Genomic DNA, 21,848 nt, shown 5'->3' with positions numbered 1-21,848 from the left:
TCTCCCCCTCTTTTTCCCTAACTGAAGTTAGTCTCTGAAGGTAATTTTCCTATCTTCATCTAATACTTTATTCTCAGAACATATTCTGATCTCCTTTCTGTAGAAAAGCCATCTAACTACATAATGCCTCTAAATACTTCATAGTCCTTAAAGTTTCTAATTTTTCTCATGTTTGTCTTTCTTAATTTAGCTTGTAAGTTTTCTGGCCATACGTTTCTTTCCTTCTGTTTATTTTTCTTTTAATGCAACATCTCATTTATACAGCAGTACATAACTAGCACTAAAAGAGTAAACTATCAGCTGACTTCATGGTGGTCAGGAATTCTCGGAAATATATGAAATCCATAAATAATTATTAAATCCCATTTCACTCTTTCTACTAATCACATTAACATATGAAAATTGATTACTACTCTTCTATCCTAGTTCAGCCCATTGGTAGAGCAGGAGCAGCAAAATTAACAAAGGTCTAAAATCCAGAGGAAGAAGAAAGTTTAGGCGTTGATAATCTGTGAATCAAATTTTCACCTATGGAATAAATAGGAATTGACTAAGTGAACTCTGGTTGAACCAGCTGGTTTCCCAGCCAACTTCCCCTCCTAGTAAAACTCTGGTAGTCTTTCTTTCTTAAGCAGATGTAACCATTTTGTTCCAAATGTAGTAGAATTCTTGTGGTTAAGCACTCAAAAGAGAACGAAAGGAACAGCTTTCTAGATTTGTTGATGAATGTCCTTTTCAAAACCGATACATAATTTTTTTTCAAAGCTGATATTTGAGTGAGCAGCCTAAGGTGATCTTTGAAAATGGTTCGCTATTTGCTTGACCCAGAAAACCCCACAAAATCATGCAAATCAAGAGGTTCAAATCTTCATGTTCACTTTAAGAACACCCGTGAAACTGCTCAGGCCATCAAGGGTATGCATATCTGTCAAGCCACCAAGTATCTGAAGGATGTCACCTTACAGAAGCAATGTGTACCATTAAGGTGTTACAATGGTGGAGTTGGTAGGTGTGCCCAGGCCAAACAGTGGGGTTGGACACAGGGTTGGTGGCCCAAAAAGAGTGCTGAATTTTTGTTGCACATGCTTAAAAATGCAGAGAGTAATGCTGAACTTAAAGGTTTAGATGTAGATTCTCTGGTTATTGAACATATCCAGGTGAACAAAGCACCCGATGCACTGCTGTACTTACAGAGCTCATGGTCGGATTAACCCATACATGAGCTCCCCCGCCACATCGAGATGATTCTTACTGAAAAGAAGCAAATTGTTCCCAAACCAGAAGAGAAGGTTGCACAGAAGAAAAAGATATCCCAGAGGAAACTGAAGAAACAAAAACTTATGGCTCGAGAATAAATTCAGCATAAAATAAATGCAAATTAAATTAAAAAAAAAAAATTGATATCTTGGTGCGGGACTTTGGTTTCCCTAAGGTCCTGCCATTTCTCATGGTCTATGTTTAGGAAAAAGAAAAAAATGAAAAATATAATAATATATTCAAGTGAAGCCTTTACTACATTAATTTCAAATTGCTGTGCCCTCTCTAAAATCTCAGAGGTATTACACACTCCTCTTCATATTTTAAGATCATGTGAAATGCATTAATGTATCATTTACCCTCTAGCACAGAATACAACTTCTTTGTGTGGTCTCTGCATCCATTTGTTTAGCAATTCTAATTTAATGTTTGAAATTATAGTTAATGTTCTAAGAAGTGATGATTAACATTTGTCTCTTAAAAGTACTTGCACAAGTTAAGCTCCATACTAATTGTATTGACCAGCTCTAACACAGATATGGTAGAGATTTCCAATAAACTCTTCCTAGTTAACTATGAAAAGTTTTCAGATCCTGGTAACTAGGGTTTGTGTGAAAGATTTTGTAGTAATAGCGCTCACTCAATAAATACCATGGGGAGGAAATGTGAAAACGTGAGGACAGACACAGAGAAATGACAGCCATGTGATGATGGAGGCAGAGATTGGGGTGATGCATTCACAAGCCAAGGAATGCCCAAGCCTGACAGAAGCTGGAAGAGAGGAGAAAAGATCTCCCTCCTAGAGGCTTCAGAGAAACCATACCCCTGTCAACACCTTGACTTTGGACTTCTAGCCTCCAGAACAATGATGAAACGGACGCCTAGAATGGTTGAGCCACAAGTCCAGAGTCAGTCAACCAGCACAAAGCAGAGCTAGAATTCACTCTGAATCTCAACTAACCTATGGATCTTCAGTTTTGTGGGAGTCAAAGAGTGGTTCTCAACTTCTTCAACCCTGGCTGCGTATCTGAAGAACCCAGGGAGAGTGAAGAACCCATGCCTAATGGGTGAAAATTTTCAAAGATGTGTATGAGTAGAAACCATTTGAGGATTCTGTTTTCAGTTGATTCAGAGTGCATCATACTGCAAAGCTAATTAGGTTACATAATGACTAGGTTAAGAGACCATCAGTTGAAATGGGTGATCTAATGTTTTCTGTTGTGCTTTATTACTTTTAATATCTTGATCCAAGCACTAGTCTATACAACTTAGCTGTCCTAGGACAATAAAGCTAAAAACAAAACAAAAATCCTGGCCTTCCAGATGTTAGTTAAAATCTGTTTTCACAACTTCTCTTACTAAGGCCATATGGGAACTACTTCATATTTGGATTCATAGGGTCTTAATGTCATGTCCAAGAATTACAATAAGGATTCATCACACATAGTGTTCATATAAACACTATGTATTTGTGGAGGATAAGAAATTTATAAAAAGACTTACACTTGCCAATTAGTCTAATTAATTCTAATTGTCCTCTTCTATGTTCAGGTTTGAATACAGCTTCGCTAACCAAGCCTGTGGAGTTTCATTCCGGGAGTCAGGGGGAGGTGTCCCAGCAGTGCTTAGCAAATTAGGAGCCAGAGCAACAAAATTAAATTATGAAAAGAATTAAAACCACTGAGAGTACAATATATTTGTTTTCACCAATATTGTGAATCAGGAATAAACTGATATACAGATATAATCAGTTCTTTCATTCAATAAATATTTTTGAACACTATGCAAATTACATCTTGAGGTATAAAACTGATAAAGAGCAGATCCTCAAAGATTTTACATTCTCATTCTTTCCTTTTGGCCTATGCCCTGCTTGTGGATTGGCAGCAATGCTTTTGCATTTAAGAGGATTTTTACCCTTTGGAAAAACTTTGGAGTCATTAATGAATAATTGCTATATGTCTCATGGCTCCTTACCAGTTAGGAACAATTAACTTACTTCTATTTAAAAGCTATTAGGCTAGCACAAGAAACCTGAAGAAGAGCAATGCATATCACAGTATATCAACAAAGTAAGAAATATTAATCAAAGAAGGTAACAATAATGCTATCTCATAAAGCAGTAATATACTTTCATAAAACTAACTACATACTTCCTTACCCATAGAAAAAGAGTCATGCTCATAAACATCAACATGCAGCAGTGTAATTGCGTCCAAATATCAATGAATGGTAAACATGAAAGCATTAATCACACTTTGAGACTTTTTTATTTCTCATGTATCATGGCAGTTTTCACTCATATAAACCAATAATATTAAACTCTAAAATGATGTTTTGAAGAAGGTGGTAGAATCTCTGTCCCTGGAGATTTTAAAGAATTAGACTGACATTCATCTCTCAGGTATTTTAGGCAATTTTACTCTACAGCAGAGACTTTTATGAGTTGATTTCTAAGCTTTTCCTTTCAATGTTAGAAATTTAAACTAGATGTTATATGTTAAAGTCCATTAAAGCTTAATAAGGTTTTTTTTTTGTTTTTTTGTTTGTTTGTTTGTTTGTTTGTTTTTTTAATGTGAGGACTGATCTATTCCTGGGAGAGAAAATATAATTGTTTCTTCTGAAAGGCAAACCTCTCCTCAGGGTTTTAGAATCACATTATCAGTTAACAGAAAGAACTTTTTTTTTTTTTTTTTTTGCTTGTTTGTTTTATAAATGACCAAAGACACTAGTGTTAACATCCTGGTAAGTTACATGTATGAATGTCTCTGTGTAGTAATGCTTGAATTCCAAGTTTTCTTTTTTTCTTCATGACGGAAGAATGGTTCTTTGACTTTTTAGAAAGACTTCTTTTGCTATTGTTTGCACAATAGATATTGCTTTTGTTAGTTACAATGCACTGTCATTAGGAATAGAAATTTTAATTGTGGCATTCAGGAATATTTCTGTAGATTATTTTTCTGTTTTAGAAACCGGTTTGGCAGGTGAAATGGAGGGGAAGGATTGGGAGCTATGTGTTACTTTGGGGGAGAAAACGTACAAGCTAGCTTTTCTGTGACTGCTCTCATTGATAGTGCACTTTTAATTAGAGGCTGGGGATGTCATATCACCAATTTTAACTGAATCAGAAGCAACCTCCAGTGGGACATAAGAGTAAACCTAGGGAGGCTGATGAATAATTATACTGTTAATCATTCACCTTCCTATCTGAGATTTCTAAGCAATTTTAGAAGGTGGCCCAGTCTAATTTTCCTTCATTTTTACCTCTGAGAAAACATGTAGAAATGATCAGTTGAGGGACTCCATGGCATATTAGGAAATGGGAAGTCTAGATCAGAGGTTCTCAGAGTGCAGTCTGGGGGGATCCTGAGACCCTTTCAGAGTCTGTGAGGTAAATACAGTTTCCATAATTATACCAAGATGTTATTTGCTTTTTTCACTCTTGTTCTCTCACAAGTATATGGTGGCATTTTCCAGAGGCTACATAATATGTGATGACATCATTGTGCTGACAGTTAATGTGCATGTTCTTGTGTTTTCAAGAATTTTCTATGGTAGTTGGTTTAGGATATAAATATGGGTATATTCATATATCCATATATTTGTAAACAATTCTGTTTGTTCTCAGTACATTTATTATTTTCTTACTACCTATCTATGGTTATGCCTGCTATAATCTTTTAACCTCTTTATTATCCACTAAATCACTATTTTAAAATTCTAGAGTTTCCCTCATGACTATATGGAGACACAAGAAGTAAGTATACTTTATTTGTCTTGTTTTGCAGTAATATTTTTTAAAATTTTCAAAAACTTCTATGTTTACATTTTGTCTAAAACTTATTTTAGAATTTAATAATGTTTTATACTAACAAAGTTATATTTATAATAGTTTTTCTTATATTTACAGATGGGTCATTGGCTTACAAAAGGGAGACTAGAAGAGTCACTTTCCCAACCCGCAGCTGCACCAACCATCTCTAAAGATAGTGAAAATCATTTTCATCTTGAAATGGGCATATCAGAATAGAGTTCTTTGACTCAAGGAAGAGAGGAATATACTCCAAAGAAACTGGACAAAGCTGTAAATTAAAATATGATAAAAACTATCTTTCTCTCAGCTTTATAGATGTTAATAATTTACCCTACTATGTTTTATGTAACAATATTTTCAGTTAGTATTATGGTGCCAGTTAAATTGCAACATTATTTTGAGGTTAATCACTCAGCATTTATAAAAAAAGGAATTGACTATTTTAAACATAGATGGGAAAAACTGTTTAAATCCAAAAAATTGTTTGCTGTAGCTTTACAAACTAGAAATAAAGCCACCAAAGCAACTTATGGGTAAATTATCATAAATTGGAGTAGCACACACAGTAACTAAGAGACTAATTAAGGCTTATACAGTTGACGTTGCTGAATGAATGTTCGCTGAATGAAAAGTCAGTAAAAGAAATAATGACACTGCCATTTTTCAATGATACAACTATCTAATTAAATATGTAGCTACAAATATGAAGAATGACTTATCTGTAGAATTATATTTTTGCCTTACAAATGGAAAAATCTATAAATGTGGCTAAAGTTGCTATGAACACTTGGAAACAAACACGAGAGTTGCTGAAATATGCAGTGTTGAATAACTTTTTTGAATCTCGTGGTATATTCTGGAACAACTGTGTTGACATTTGCAGTGATGGTGCACAAGCAGTGGTAGGTAAAATTGCTGGTCCCTTAGTCAAGACAGTGGCATGAGCAAATAATAGACACATTTTAGAGCAATGGAACAGAATAGATAACTCAGAAATAAATCCACAAACCTACAGCCAATTGATTTTCAAAGAAGGAGCCAACAACACACATCGGGGAAAGGATAGTCTCTTTAATAAATGGTGCTGGGAAAACTGGAGATCCATATGCAGAAAAGTGAAACTACACTCTTTTCTATATATACAAAATTCAATTCAAAATGGATTAAAGACTTAAATGTAAGACCCCCAAACTATAAAACTTCTGGAAGAAAACAGAGAAACTGCTTCAGGACATAGGACTGGGCAAAGATTTTATGAATAAGACTTCTAAAGCACAGGCAACAAGAGCAAAAATAAACAAATAGGATTGTATCAAACTAAAAAGCTTCTGCACAGCAAAGGAAATAACCAAGAGCGAGGAGACAACCTGTGGAATGGGAGAAAATGTTTGCAAACTATGCATCTGACAATCGATTAAGATCCAAAATATTAATAATTGACTAAAAAATGGGCAAATGAGCTGAACAGACATTTTTCAAAAGAAGATATACAAATGGCCAACGGGTACATGAAAAAATACTTAACATCACTAATCATCAGAAAAATGCAAATCAAAACTACAGTGAGATATAATCTCACACCAGTTCGAATGCCTATCTTCTAAAAAAGTAACAAATGCTGGTGAGCATGCAGAAAAAGGGGAACTTATGCACTGTTGATGGGAACGTAAATTATTACAGCCGTTATGGAAAATGGTATGGAGGTTTCTCAAAGAACTACAGATAGAACTATCATACAATCCAGCAATCCCACTACTGGGTATGTATCCAAAGGAAAGGAAATCATCATGTCGAAGGAATACCTGCACTCCCACGTTTATCATGGCTTTATTCAAAATAGCCAAGATTTGGAACTAACCTAAATGTGCATCAATGGATGATTGGATAAAGACAGTGGAATATTACTCAGCCATAAAAAAGAATGAAATTCTGCCATTTGTAGCAACATGGATGAGCTTGGAGAAAATTATGTTAAGTGAAATAAGGCAGACACAGAAAGAGAAATACTGCATGTTCTCACTCATGTGGAAGCTGAAAATGTTGATCTCATAGAAGTAAAGAGTGGAATAGTGGTTAGTAGAGACTAGTAAGGGGAGGGGAGAGAGGGGATAGGGAGAGGGTGACCAATGGATACAAAATTATACAGAGAAAGAAACAATATGATCTAGTGTTCTATATCAATATAGGGAGACTACAGTCAACAACAAATTACTGTATAACTTCAAATAGATAGTTGAGAGGATATTGAATATTCCAAATGCAAACAGATGACAAATGTTGAGGTGATGGATGTGCCAAATAACCTGATGTGATCACTGCACACTTTAAATGTACCTAAATATCACATTGTACTCCATAAATATATGCAATTATCATGGGTCATTTAAGAAAAAAGAAAAATAGATACCACATAATGTTTCATGAGAAATAAGTGAGATCTTTTCTGGAAAGAAAGTAGAACAACAGTACTTGGCACATTGAGGGTATTTAATAAGTGTTAGCAATTATTACTGTATATTTCCAATCTTAGCATTTGTTTAAGCATTTGGCCCATTACATAATGAAATTCTAAAGATCTAGATTTTTTTTATCTCAAAATTCTCAAGTGGAAAATGGGGCTAATGAAACTTTGTAGCTAAAATACAGGATTAGAGAAAATGTTTAAAGTTCCTAAGATATGGTAAGTGCTCAGTCAATTACTATTATTATTGTTATTACTTTTATCACTAATAGTATTATTCTCTAATGATTAGTAATGGAGAGAATGTTCAACAAACATTTTGTGACTCAAATGAAAATAAAGGATAGAATCAGGAAAAAGACAGTGGCATCAAATTGTATTACTAGTCATCGCATTCTTCACCATCATGTACTTAGAGTAAAATTTTTTAAATTGATGGTTTCACTTAAGAATATACTTGATAAAACATTAAAAGATATTTTATTAAATCTCAACCTTTGAGTACACTTAAAAAATATTCTGGGGTATGAAATAGGAAGTATACATAAAGCACTTCTGCTGCACACTGAACTGTGATGGTTGTCTAAAAGAAAAGCACTTGTGCAGTTGTTTGAGTTGAGAGCTGAACTAATCACTTTTTTCATGGAACACCATTTTCACTTGAAAAGAGGACTGACAGAAGAACTATGCTATTAAGATTTGAGTATTTGACAGACCTTTTCTCTCAAAAATTAATAAAGTGATCATGTCACTTCAAGGAAAACAATGAACATTATTTGTTACCAAAGATAAAATTTGAGCTCTCAGGGAAAATAATTACAATTTTGAAAAACCTGTATCCACCACTGTGAGCCTGATAGCTTCCCAATATTTAGTGATTTTTCTGAAGAGATCAATGTTGATATTATAACGTAATGTTTTGGATATTTCATAATGGATTGTGTCAACATTTGGAAGACCTGCATAAATCAGTGGACAATATTTTCCATATAACCAGTGCATGATATTCCAAAATCATGCAGGGGTAAAATATCCATTCAAAATGCATGATAGATAGGCCAGTAGATTTTAATATGGCAGAATCTAAAAGATTTATTGATATGGTGTCAGATGACACATTGCAAACGTTAAGAAACTACCGCTTGTCAAGTTTGCTGTAGAATCAAAAAGAATATCCATAGTTATCTGAAAAAGCTATTTAAATACTCCTCCCTTTTCCAACTATATATCCAAGACCGAATTTTTTTCATCCAAATCAGCATATCACAACAGATGGAATCAGAAGCAGATAAGAGAGTCCAGCTATCTTCTATTAATCCAGACATTAAAGAGACTTGCGAATCTGTAAAAAAAGCCACTCTTCTTGTTTATTTGTTGTAAAATAATATTTTTCATTCAAATTTTGTGTTTATGTAATGGGTTTACTATTTTTAAATAATAAACACATTAGATTTTTCTCATTTAATTTCCAATACAGTAAACATTGATAGATATAACCCATATGAAAAAAAGCTATTTGGGATCCTCAATTATTTTTAAGAGTATAAAAGGGGTCTTGGGACCGATACATATGAGAAATGTTCTGTATATATAGGATGTGGTACATGGCTTGAAGCTCCAAGCATTATTAGAAATGTTGCCTCTTCTCAAACAAAGAAATTGGTTTCTGGGCAGAGAGGAAGTCATGGTCTCATCTGTGACTTGAAGTGAGTTCTATGAAGTCTGTGCAAATTAAGGTAATACTTGAAAAGTGTGGGAAAACAAATTGTACATGTTATCTTTGGGCAACCTAGCATTATACTCTTACACGTGTACAGTGCTTTGCCATTAGCAAAGCATTTTCACAGCCATTGTCTCTTTTTCAAGATTAAAAGTGTTTTTAAAGAGCAAGTCCCATACTTACATTTTATAGATAAGAAAATTCAAGCTCAAGAAAAGATGACTTACGTAAAGTCACACAGTAATGTTCATCACTGCATCCGAAGTAACTAGTGTGATGTAGAGACTCAATAGATATTTGAGGTATAAATACCTAAGTGAGTGAGTGAATGAATGAATGAATGACAGAGCTTGGAGAAACCAGGACTCCTCATTCTGAATCCTATATTTTCCTATTCTTACACAACCTCATATTGATGCAGAAAAAGAGTAAATGTGCTTCAATTACGGCAGGAAAGATTTAGATTATTCATAATAAGGAACTTTTTTAGCAATTTAAGGCTCATCCTAGTCTTTTCTCTGAATCAAGATATGTATTGTACCCCCACGTCTTGTAAGAACAGGAGACAAACACAGGAATATTTGTATTTTATCCTCCTACTAACTTTATTGGTCTTTCTTTCTTGTAATTATAGATTTTCAAGTAGAGCTACTGCTTTGTTGAGTTCAGTCTTCTTCCAACTGTGTTACAACAGTAAAATCCCTTTTCATCAGAAATAACATTTTAATTGTACTTGTATATGTATGTATGTGTATATATACATGTATGTGTATGTATATACATATTTGTATGTGTGTGTGTGTGTGTGTACATACACATAGACACACACACACACACACACACAAATTGTAACCATCCAAATGCCATGTTCAAGAACTTACAGCCTCAAGAAAGGGTCAATGTTTAGTAACCCAGATCTAGGTTCCCAAGTCCTCTTTGCTTACAAGTATCCTGGCTCAGTTATCACAAAAAAGGATGAGATTCTGATTTATGTCTTCCCTAGCATGTAATGGGAACTAAATTTGTTGCTTGAATGACTAATCTTTTAGGAACATGACTAACAAAGGCATCTGGGTAGTAGTAATTCCCCATATCAAAATGGGCTCCAATTTTTTAAGGGAAAGCAGGTTTCAAGGTCAGTTCTTGCCCTGCTCTTTGGTGGATTCAGAGGGACTATCACACACCTTAGATTTTAAAAAGTCCCTGTTAATGGTGGGCCTCATTGGGAATTCAGGCTACAGACTCTGCCAAGTCAGCAGAAGCTCAAGAACCTGTCTGCAGTAAATTCTAATGCAATGATTTTTAAATGTTTCCAGGAACTAGGATTTGGAATGAACAGAAATGTCATAAACAAATTATAGTTGACAATTCCTAATGGAGAGGATTTTACTGAACTTTTTAAAAAAGAAGTATCATCTTGGGAAGGAGTAGAGTTTAGACTAGTAGAGTTTAGAGTAGGAGTTAGGAAACCTGCATTCCAGTCCTGGCTCTGTTATTGATTGTTGTTGAGGAACCCTAGAGAGATGACTTCACTGTGTACTCTGGATAATGTCTGTCTCCCTGTGCCTCACAGGAATGGTATGAGAGAATAGGAATGTATGTTAAAATGTATTGAGCTCCTTAATATAAAACGTTAAGTGCCATAGCTAGACTTAAGAATAAAGTTATCTTTCATTTTCCAATCCAAAATGCCCCATTTCCACTCCTTCAGACACTTGAGAGCTGTTAAAATATAATGTTCAGACATGTAACAAACCATGGATCCTGACAATATATATACACACACATATACACATATATATACACACATATATGTATATATGCACACATATATATATATGTATACACACACACACATCTCAGACGGTTGGATATAAAAACGGATGTGTTTTTTTTTTTTTTTTTTTACCTCTATTAAGGCACCAGCTACGCTTCCAGTTAGTTACCTAGGCTTGTACTCATTGTGATTTTTTTCTTATTTATGCCACACTAGACTGTAAGCTTCTGGAGAGCTAGGACCATTTTGTCCACCTTTGTAACTCCCATAGCATCTAGGAAGGCCCTTGCTTATGGCATTTCAGTAAGTGTGTATTAAGCAAGATACATTCTTAGTGTAACATTGACTGTAGAGCTTATCTTTTAATTCTTGTAATAGCCTTTTAAGTGGCCTCCCTACCTCTATCGAATAAATAAGTCTCTGAATTATTTTTTCATTCCTATAATTCTCTTTCCAGCTTGTTCTCCCTATTACCCTGCATGTTTAAGAGGTCATCAGACTTTTACTATCATAAATTGAACTAAGAAGCTGTTCTAAAATGATATTTGGCCTTTGTAAGGAAAAAGATTCTCTGCGTGCAAGTGTAAGATGAAAGGCACAAAGGAAACCTAAGAAGTGCCTGACTTTCACTAGTGTGAAGCTTGTTTTACTTTAAATTCTGGCATCTGCTGTTAACTCCGCTGATTGCCCAAAGACCTGCTCAAAACATATCTGGAACTTCCAAAGCAACATTTTGCATCAGATATGTGAATGATTAAGAAAACAACTTCTTTCTTCATTCTTTATTTCAGTTCAAGTCAGCTTTGTCATCCTAGTCTACTGATGTCTTCAGAATCCCTCAAAAGTCAAAGTCCATTAATTTACTCTTGCTCATTCAGGTATCTCCAGTTTGTTTTTTCTTTCTTCACTCTCATTGCCCCCTCCCTGTTTAGGCTCTTATTACCTGAAACCCCCACCCCCATTTATCACTTTCAAATGGAAAATTGTAACACCTTAAAGTAGCCTATATCTCTACTTTCTTCTCCCTACCAGTCCATTCCTCTCCCACTCTCCCACTGCTCTCAGAGTTATCTTCCTAAAACACATGTCTAAGCTTGGGCTCACTTCTTAATACAGTTCTAACTCCTCAGCCCAGCATTTGAGACCCTCCACAGTTAAGCTCCAATTTATAGCCTTTAGTATCATCTTCCATTTCAGACTTGAATGCACAAGTCTTACACATATATGCCTTCATCACCATCACCCAATTACTTTTTTTACTTTTACTTCATGACCCGTGTTTAAGTTATTACTTCTGCATGGAGTGCTCTACTCCCCCATACCTGGAGGGTTTATCCATTCTTCAAAGAAAGCCCAGCTAAAATCCTGCATCCTTCAAAAAACGTATTTTTTCCATTCCCAAACCCAGTTGAAATTCATCTTTCCTGGTTCCAAACCCTTCATTCTTTGGACTTGTGTACATAAGTATTTGTGTCATTCTCTGCTTTACTGTAAGCTTCTTAAGAAATTTTCTTACTTTATGATTCCTCCACAGCACCACCCAGCACAGTACTTTGCTCCTAATATAGATGGTATCATTCAGTAAATTACTGAATAAAAGTTGGGTGGAAAGTAAAATTCTGACTACCAGACTAGCAGTTCTTGCTCATCAGAACTGGGCTCTCATTGATCAAGATGATTCTTTGCCAAGCAAATGGATAATGCTTGCTGCCACAGGTTAAAAGATGAAAGGGCATAAAATACATTCTAAGGGAATACTAAAGTACCTAAGTCATTAGGTATATATATAGGTCTCTGAAGAGCCAATATTTTGTTTGTTATTATTAATGTATAGAATCTTCAACAATTGCGGGGGCGTGCCTGGGGTCCTCCCGCAGACCCAGAGGAGAAGGAGCCGACAGGATTACCCCCGGTGTTGGGACCGAGGGATCTCGGGCAAAAGGGAGCCTGCTGCCCACCAACCGAGCCCCGTGAAAGAGACACTGAGACGTGGCAGGGGTTCTGTCAGGGCAGTTCCACTTTATTGCCATTACACTGCAATTTATATAAGCTTTCCATGAACTAACCAATCAATTAAAGGATCACGCGGGCATGCATTTTGTACTAACATGTTGAGCATAGCGATCACGCAGGGTTCACGAGTGCGGAAATACTGGAGGACCAATAAAAACCTTTTGGAGCTATCTTGGGTTACGCCTCCCCTACTTCCCGCGGGCGCCATCTTCATCCTCCACCCATAGGCACCATGTGGCTCACAGATAATGTTTACTCCTAAAAATGGGCCCAACAAACCATGTCTCCTTCTCAGTGTTTCCCAGTCCTAACACATGTATTGGTAGAACCTGACTTGTGATATGCTGAGTTGCACTTTACACATATCTCCAATTTTTCCACAGATAGAGATGAAGCTTGCCTATGGACTTTGTGTGTGTTACATTTCCCCACATTATCATTCAGCATTCCAGTTTCCTCCTTAATAGAAGGGTCCCCAGATTCCACCCATCTCACCTGAGTTATTAATATTATTCTAAAAGTTTACATTCATGACCCCTTCTCTTTTTCCTTCTGGAATCAAGCAGCCTGTCAGTAAATACCCATGGCTGAATAGCACTGCAAATTTTTTTCTTTTTCTTTTTTAAAAATTTTATCATTACAAAACGTGAATATTTTTCGTGGCCCTTTACTAATTTCTTCCTAGCCTCCCCTCCCCCTCCCCCCTTTCCACCTCTGGTAATTTTCAAACATATGCATTCAACAAAAATTAATTAGGCACTTATGAACTGTCTGGCCCTGTTGTAGGTGATTGAAGATTACAGTGCTGGATAAGATAGACATAAGATAGGCATTTTTTTTTTTTTAGAGAAGTATTTTTATTAGGTGAATACAGGGGTACGTCCAAAAGATTCCAGACATTCTTTACTTTTAGGGTAAGAGTAGAATGAAACGGTCATGTTGGCTGTATTCAAACAAAACTTAGGCATTACCCAGGTGTCCATAATAAACTCAAGTGTGGAGCAGCCAGCAGGGAACCTAGCTACCAGTGTAACTAGTGGTCCTGTGGCTTCCCCAGCAGTTATAAAAACAAAAAAAGGTCATTAGGCAGCAGAATAATGAATAATAACCACATCCAATGGGGAGATATACAAAAAAATGTAGGAAATTTCAATATTATGATATCAGAGTAGGTAAATTTCAGGAGTGGGGAGCAATGGGCATTGGTTAGAGAAGGCTTTCTGGAAGAGACTGTTACCTGAAGGATGAGTAAGAATTGCTCAGAAAGAAGGAATCATCACAAACAAAACCCCCAAAATAAGTGGAAAATAGAAAGCAGTTGAGTTTATGGTTGGAGTATAGAGGGATAAAGAGGTAAATATGGAGAACTAGGGGCAATTCTTTGGCAAATTCTATAAACCATAGTACAATATTTGTATTTTATTCTAAGCATCAGAGAGTCACTGAAGGTGGATTTTTTTAGAGGACGGTTATTTTAGAATGATTACTGTGATTTGGGGAAATGGTTTGTAGGGAATCAAACCTGCAAACAGACCACTTTGGAGGCTAATATGTGGTACTTCAGGGGGAAATGATGGGGAGTGAGTTTCTTGTAGGCAGCTGTATTCATCTGTTTCTGTTGTTTATAAGAGAAATACCTGAACTAGGTAATTTATAAAGAAACAGTACTTATTGCTTACAGTTTCAGAGGCTAGGAAATCCAAAGCCCAGGGAACACATCTGGTGAAGGCCTTATTCTTAGTGGTGACCCTACAGCGATGCAAGGTATAACATGACAAACTGGCAGGAGCAAGAGAGAGTGCTTCTCACACTCTCTCCTTTTAAAGCCATCAGAACCATGCCTATCACCACCATTAAACTATCAATGGATTGATCCATTCACTAGGGCATGGTCCTCACAATCTAATCACTTCTTCAATACCCCACCTTTCAATTACCCTAATAGGATTTCCCACCCTCTTAACTCTGTCACAGTGGGGATCAAGCTTCTAATACATAAAACTTGGGGGACACAATTCAAAGCTGCAGCATATAGTTGGATTATGATTCTTCACCCATTTTGTCAACCTCTGCCCTTTCACTGGAGAGTTTATTTACATTTAAAATAGTTACTGATAAGGATTTACTTAAGCCATTTTGCTATTTGTTTTCTGTGTCATGTTTTTTATTCCTCATTTTCAACATTATTGCCTTCTTTTGTGTTTAACTGATTTTTTGTATTGTACCATTTTCATCCCCTTATATTTTTATTTTCTGTATATTTTTTAGTTATTTTCTTAGTGGTTACCCTGGGGATTACAATAAGCATCTTAAATTTATAACTATTTTGAATTAATACCAACTTTGCTTTAGTCATATACAAAAACTTTCCTCTTATGCAGCTTCTTCCCTCCCATTTATGTTGTTACTATCACAAATTACATTTTATACATTGTGTATACCCATTAACACAGATTTATAATTTCTGTTTTATGCATTTTTCTTTTAAATCATGTAGAGAAAAACAATTGCATTTTAACCAAAATATAATGCCCATCCCACACACAAATCTTGGATAGCATGTCTGTATTCTAAATAGCACCTTGCACATTCAAGGCACAATTAAATATCACAATGACCTGGTCTATAATAGACATCAGGTCTAAGTTAGGTCTCAATAGCTTGTTTTGATTTTCCAAACTTTCTGAAGTTTCTGACCTTTTTCGTGTCAAGCGGACAAAAATTCTAATGTTTGCACAACTTCCTGGAGTATGTGACTAAGGCGACTCACAGCATGAATCCACTGGGCTAAGAGGCTTAGGTCAACCCCAGGCTGCTTCCCAAAGGCTGAGGGAATCAATATCTGGTCTTATTTGTTACCTATTCATAGCACATCAGTTGAGAAGCTATGCTATGTTTCAGTCAGCCTTCATTCTGGATGGAGAATCAACCAAAGGACTTTTTTTAAAAAGGAAAAAGTGTGTCCATCCTGTTGTAGGCAGGATTGAAAGATGCCCCCCGAGACTTCCTTCTCCCTGGTGTTCATGCTCCGCATAAACCCCAGGACTGTGAAGATGATGCATTTTATTCCTGTGATTAGGTTATGTCATGTGGCACAGCTGATTTTTATCTAGTGGGCATGTCCTAATGACATGAGTGCACTTTTTTTTTTATGGTGAAAGCTCTTTTAAATTTTATCATTACACAATATAATCATTTCACGTGAGTGCTTTAAAAGTAGAGTTTTGTTCGACTGGCAGAAGAGGAAGTCAGAGAGATGTGGCCCATTTGGCTTGGAATAAAAGCATACACCCATGTTGTAAACTGCCAATGGAGAGGGGAAACCTATAGGAGCTGAGCACATTCCCCAGCCAGCAACTAGCAGAATAGGGACTTCTGTCCTAGAGCTGCAAGAAAATGAATTCTTCGACAACCTGAATGAGCTTGGAAGTGAATTATTCCCTAGAGTATCCAGAAAGGAATGCAGCCCAGCCAACACCCTGATTTCAGCCTTGTGAGACCTTAAGCAGAGAAGCACAGCTACACCATGCCTGGACTTCTATAGAACTGTAAGGTAATAAATGACTGTTTTCAGCAGTCAAGTTTGTGGTGATCTGTTACAGAGCAGTAGAAAACTAATGTAGTCCTTTTCCCTGATGAGTTCAGATCTATAGAGAAGAACCTCTTAGAGAAAAACCTGTGAGAACATGCCCAGCAACTCTGAGCAATGCCATGGTTACTTTATGGGAGTGTATCATGAGAGACCTTAACAAGGCTGTGTTACTGCTATATTACTACTGTCAGGGTGTAAAGCTAGGGCTTACAGACCCCTCGAGTCTGGTCCACAGATTGGGTTACAAACCCTCCACACGCAGGTATGTGAGCTAGGTAATAGAAAAAGAAGGTTCTAGGAGCCATATAAAAAAAATGAATGGGTTTTATTTAGATCTAGGAGCAACTATCCTAGTGGCTTCTCTGAGAGTTCTGAGCAGCACTGTGGATCAGAGCTGTTAGTCTTTTATATTTAAGTCCACAACCCTGGACACCTGGGTGCCCATACACAACTTAAAGTAGTAACAAGGAACACTTGAGGATATTTACAGCAAATGCTCAGCAAGATTCTGAACATCCGAGGGGCCCTGACATTTTCCTACTTTTCCCAACAATCCACCCCTTCAGGGCCCCTCACCATACAATCTATGCATTCAGAATCTTCCACGGTGTTCCCTTAGTAAGGATAAGTGACCCTTACATTCATACAACCTATCCTCTGTCCAATATGCCTTAAGACTTGTCCTTAAGGTTTGTCCTGTAGTTTTGTTCTTTCAATTATTAGCCGCACATGTCCGGTTAGTAGTCATCATTGGTATGAAGTTCAGTGTATATTCAATAAACCAACACATCGGTCACACAAACGTATGTCTGTATCCAGTCGACTCTGGTGCCTGCAGCCAGAACACTATGGGCAAAAAGACACAAGGGTTATTGGTACCAATAGGGGGAGCTCTCGCCCCTCTGGTAAGATACATGCTAGTTTGCCATCCTGGGAAAGGATGGTTGCAGGAATAGGTATCTTACCTGGTTTATGATACCATACTTTATCTGCTAGTACTGTTGGATCTGTAGGTTCTATAGGTAACAGTATAGGGGAACTCATAATTGGCCATAATGATAATACAAATGTGTCCTTTGGAATAGAGCACTTATCTGTTCCAGGCCATGTTACGTTTTCTCAAGGAGGCCAAGTACTTGTCACCCAAGGTGAAATTTGCAAGTCTTCTTCTAATCCTTTCCCCCAAGGCCCTATTAGGCCTACCCAGCATATGTGGGGGGCTTCCAATTTCCAAGGCCATTCCCACTATACTGTCTGTCCCTGTTGTAAACAGGTTGGGGCTGGTAAGAGAATATTTCCATTCTTGCCATATCCTGGCTTCAAAAGCTCATCTCTAGTAGTGACTTGTAGTTGTATACATGCTGCAGCCCTATGCAATAGAGCTTCCACTGGAGTGGGCCCGCCCTTGTGGGGTCTCTCATTTCGAATCCTGACTGTCGGCCATAACTGCCATGTCCACCCCTTAGCCCCTTTTTTAAAAGATCATTGTATAGCTCAGTCATCCCTGCTGCCTGGGGATGATATAGCATTTGTAACTTCCACTGAATAGACAACTGGGAAGCCCACTTCTGAAACTCATGTCCAGTAAAGTGGGTTCCATTGTCACTCTCTATGACTACAGGCTGGCCATACATGGCCGTAAGGCTATTCAATGCCTTCACAGTGTTTACCTGGTCTGGGGCCTTATGAGGCCATACAAACAGAAGACCAGTAGCTGTATCAACAGCAGTGAAGATGTATCTGAAATTCTCTGACCTTGGCAGTGGTCCGACAAAGTCCACTTTCCATCAAGTCAGGGGCACCCTTCCTCGAGTTATTTGCCCATCTATATGGGGTACCCACCGGGGGTGTGGACTCTCGAGCACATACTGGGCAAGCATGACAGGCATTTACACATCTTCCCATTTTATAGGCAAGGCCCATCTTTGAGCCACCATCCACAAGGTTTTGCTGCCAGCATTCTGCATTCGTCGATGTAACCACTGGGCTACATCAGCAGGTGGGGCTCTCTCCAGCCATCTTACCTGAGCCAAGGCATCAGCTTCATCATTTCCTGGACTGGCTAGGGGGAAAAGTCCTATGACATGAAAAAGGGTTACTTCTTCCTCATACCCCAATTCCCATAACTCTTGCCACATGGCTTGTCCCCACAGGGGTCGGTGGCCTACCATCCACTGTTGATATTTCCAAGTAGAAATCCAGAGGGTTAAACCTTTGTACACAGCCCAGCTGTCAGTACAGATGGTTAATGGCCCAGGATCATTTTTTAATCACCATCCATACTGCTCTCAATTCAGCCCATTGACTGCTTTGCCCTGTGCCATTTTCATACCACATGGTATCTGTTAAGGGCTGGACAGCAACAGCTGTCCGTGATGCTAAGGGTCACATGCGAGAGCCATCTGTATATCAAGCTTGCTCTGCGATAGGTCCCTGTCCCTCATGGAAAGGTGTAGCCTCCACCTCCATGGGTAGGAGTTGTGTCAAAGTTTCCTCCACAACTTCTACTGGGCCTAGCACAGCCTGCAACTCTTTGGACAGAGAACTCATTGACACAGTGCTACTTTGTTCTATATATGCTCCCTATTTAGACAGAGTGAGAGTTTGAGCTACACCCGTTTTAGGATTGGTTGCCCACGTGTGCAGCCAACCTAGTATGGGATGTTGTCCTTACTAGGACTTTGGCAGTTCCTGTGATAGCCTCAGTGGCCATCAAGGCAGAATATACAACTGCTGTTTTTCTATTAGAGAATAGGGTACTTCAGCACCCTTCTAGAGCTGAGACCAGAATCCTACAGGTGTTTGGAATCGGTCTTGTCTCTGCCACAAACCCCATCCTAACCTCTCTTGGGTGATATTTACATCTAGTTCAAAATGTTTAGTGGGATTAGCCACTTGTAAAGCCTGTACTTGCTGTATCGCCCTTTTTGTAGCCCACTAAGCCTATTCTACTTCCTCAGTCCAATCCCAGGGGGCTCCTTTGTTAATGGGCATGCCATTTGAGCCATATGGGGTACAAAAGCTCTCCAATACCCCAGAAATTCCAAATATGTCTGTAGCTGAGCTACAGTTGTGGGTCCGGGGTACGCCTGAATCTTATCTACAATAGCTTCTGGGATGACCCTCGTCTTACCCGACCACACCACTCCTAAGAATTTGACTGACAGGCCAGATCCTTGTACTTTAGCTGTGTTCACAGCCCACTCACATTGTTCCAAATGGCTTAGCAGCATTGGAGCTGCCTGGGTTAAATCTGTAAGAATCAGAGGTTAACAACACATGATCGATGTAGTGAAACATCGTAACCATGCTGGGCTTTGTCCACTTGGCTAAGTCCCCAGTCACTAAACCATGACAGATGGTTGGGCTATGCAGATAACCTTGGGGCAATACTTGAAAGGTCCACTGCCTCCCTTCCCAGGTGAAGGCAAACTGATCTTGGCTATCGGCCGAGATTGGCATAAAGAAAGCATTTTCAAGGTCCAATACATAATAACTTCCCAGATGAGTCATCAGATGATCCATCAAGTCGTGAACTGAAGGCATGGCTGCATGCAAAGGAGGCACTACTTTGTTTAATTCTTGATTGTCTAGTCATTCTCCAAGTACCATCAGGTTTTTTCACTGGCCATACCAGTGCATTAAATGGGCTATGCACTGGATGAATAATGCCAACTTTTTCTAATTCCAATATAGTGGCACCTATCTCTGCATGTCCTCCTGGTAGGTGATACTGCTTTACATTAACCACATGTCTTGGCTGGGGTAACACCTGTGGGTCATGTTTAGCATATCCCCATAACACAGGCTTTACTGTCCATATTTGCAGCCAAAATTCTCAAACTGTTGTTTGCAGGTACAAGCCATAAAGTACATCCATATCCAAGATGTACTCAGCTACTGGGGATATATATAAAGTACATATACAAGGAGGTAATCTTCCTATGCCCAATGGCAGTGACATAGCTTTGACTTCAATAGTATGTCTTCCATATCCATCCATATGAACTGTGGCCCCTGGAACCTTATCTGGATTGCCATATATTAGGCTACATTCTGTGTCTGTATCTACCAATGCCAAAACATGCTGCACATTAGTCCTTGATCAGTGTATTTCCAATTCAACGTGAGGCCTCCGGTCCTCGCCTGCCCTCAAAAGACGAGTACCTGGGCCTGCTCCCTAATCAAACTGGAACATTTCACCTGCCTCCTCAGAAGCAATCAAAAAATCCTTTAAGTACACCAAGCACACTTTGCTACCTGTTTCTGGATGTTTAGTGAAATGCTGTTCAGGGCGTAATTGCTGCCACAAGGCAAACAGGACTGCATCTGGCTGCCGGTCAGTTTTCTTGCTATCAACCCCTGCTGCAAGTCAAGCCACATCTGCTTACGGCTAGTCTTGCTTGGTCCCCTCAGGATAAGATCCTGATCATTTCTTAGGGGTTGGGTCTTAGCCACCTTCCAGACCTCTTTTGCTTGTCTTATCTCCTCTACTTTACCCAGGCTATTATGGTCGTTACTCCATGTATAGGATGACCAATGTATGGGGCCAGTATGGCCATCAGTGACCCAAAGGATGTTGACAGGGCATTCTGCAGCAGTGTCTCTCTCATGCTGCCTGTAAAATTCTCATTGTCTGGGCCACGAGTGTTCACATTAAACATGGACTGCCTCATCCACAGCTCCCGAATTATTTGAACCAAGTCAGTATATGTTTGCCATTTACTCACAGTCTTGGGCAGTTCTCCAGCATTTCCCCACACGGTCCGGGCAGCTGCACTCACCCATTCCATTAAGGAGTGATTATCGGGCCCTTGTGCGTATCTGTGGCTATTCTGCAGCTGCAGCCTCAGGGCTGGGTGCATGGTAATAGAGGCCAATTTCTCCATCTCCTCACCAGAGCACATCACACTATCCACCCCTAGGTCCCATAACCGCAGCAGCCAAGCAGCCAGGGTCTCCCCGTTTCTGCCAGAACTGTCTCCCTAAATCAACTAATTCAACCTGGGTATATGGGACATAGGTAGTGAGTTCAGTTACCCATGGATCACCTGCCGGTTTTCCACCTGGTCTTATAGGCTGCTCACGTTTCAGTTTCTGGTGCACAACGTTGTGCCTGGAGACACAAAGTCTCCTCCAACTCACCACTGGGTTTGTTGTTCTTCCAGGTGTGATAGGCAGGGGTGCCCAGTCGCAGTATGTCATCCTCCAGAC

At 38.5% G+C, this 21,848-nt stretch overlaps 1 pseudogene; it reads left to right on the top strand.

Moving 5' to 3' along the window:
• Positions 1 to 803: 803 nt before the first annotated feature.
• Positions 804 to 1,355, top strand: LOC134367162 (large ribosomal subunit protein uL22-like; annotated as a pseudogene).
• Positions 1,356 to 21,848: the final 20,493 nt, after the last annotated feature.

The sequence above is a fragment of the Cynocephalus volans genome, chromosome X (assembly GCF_027409185.1).
Source record: "Cynocephalus volans isolate mCynVol1 chromosome X, mCynVol1.pri, whole genome shotgun sequence".
NCBI classification, from domain to species: Eukaryota; Metazoa; Chordata; class Mammalia; order Dermoptera; family Cynocephalidae; genus Cynocephalus; species Cynocephalus volans.
This window is presented reverse-complemented; position numbering and strand designations above follow the sequence as displayed.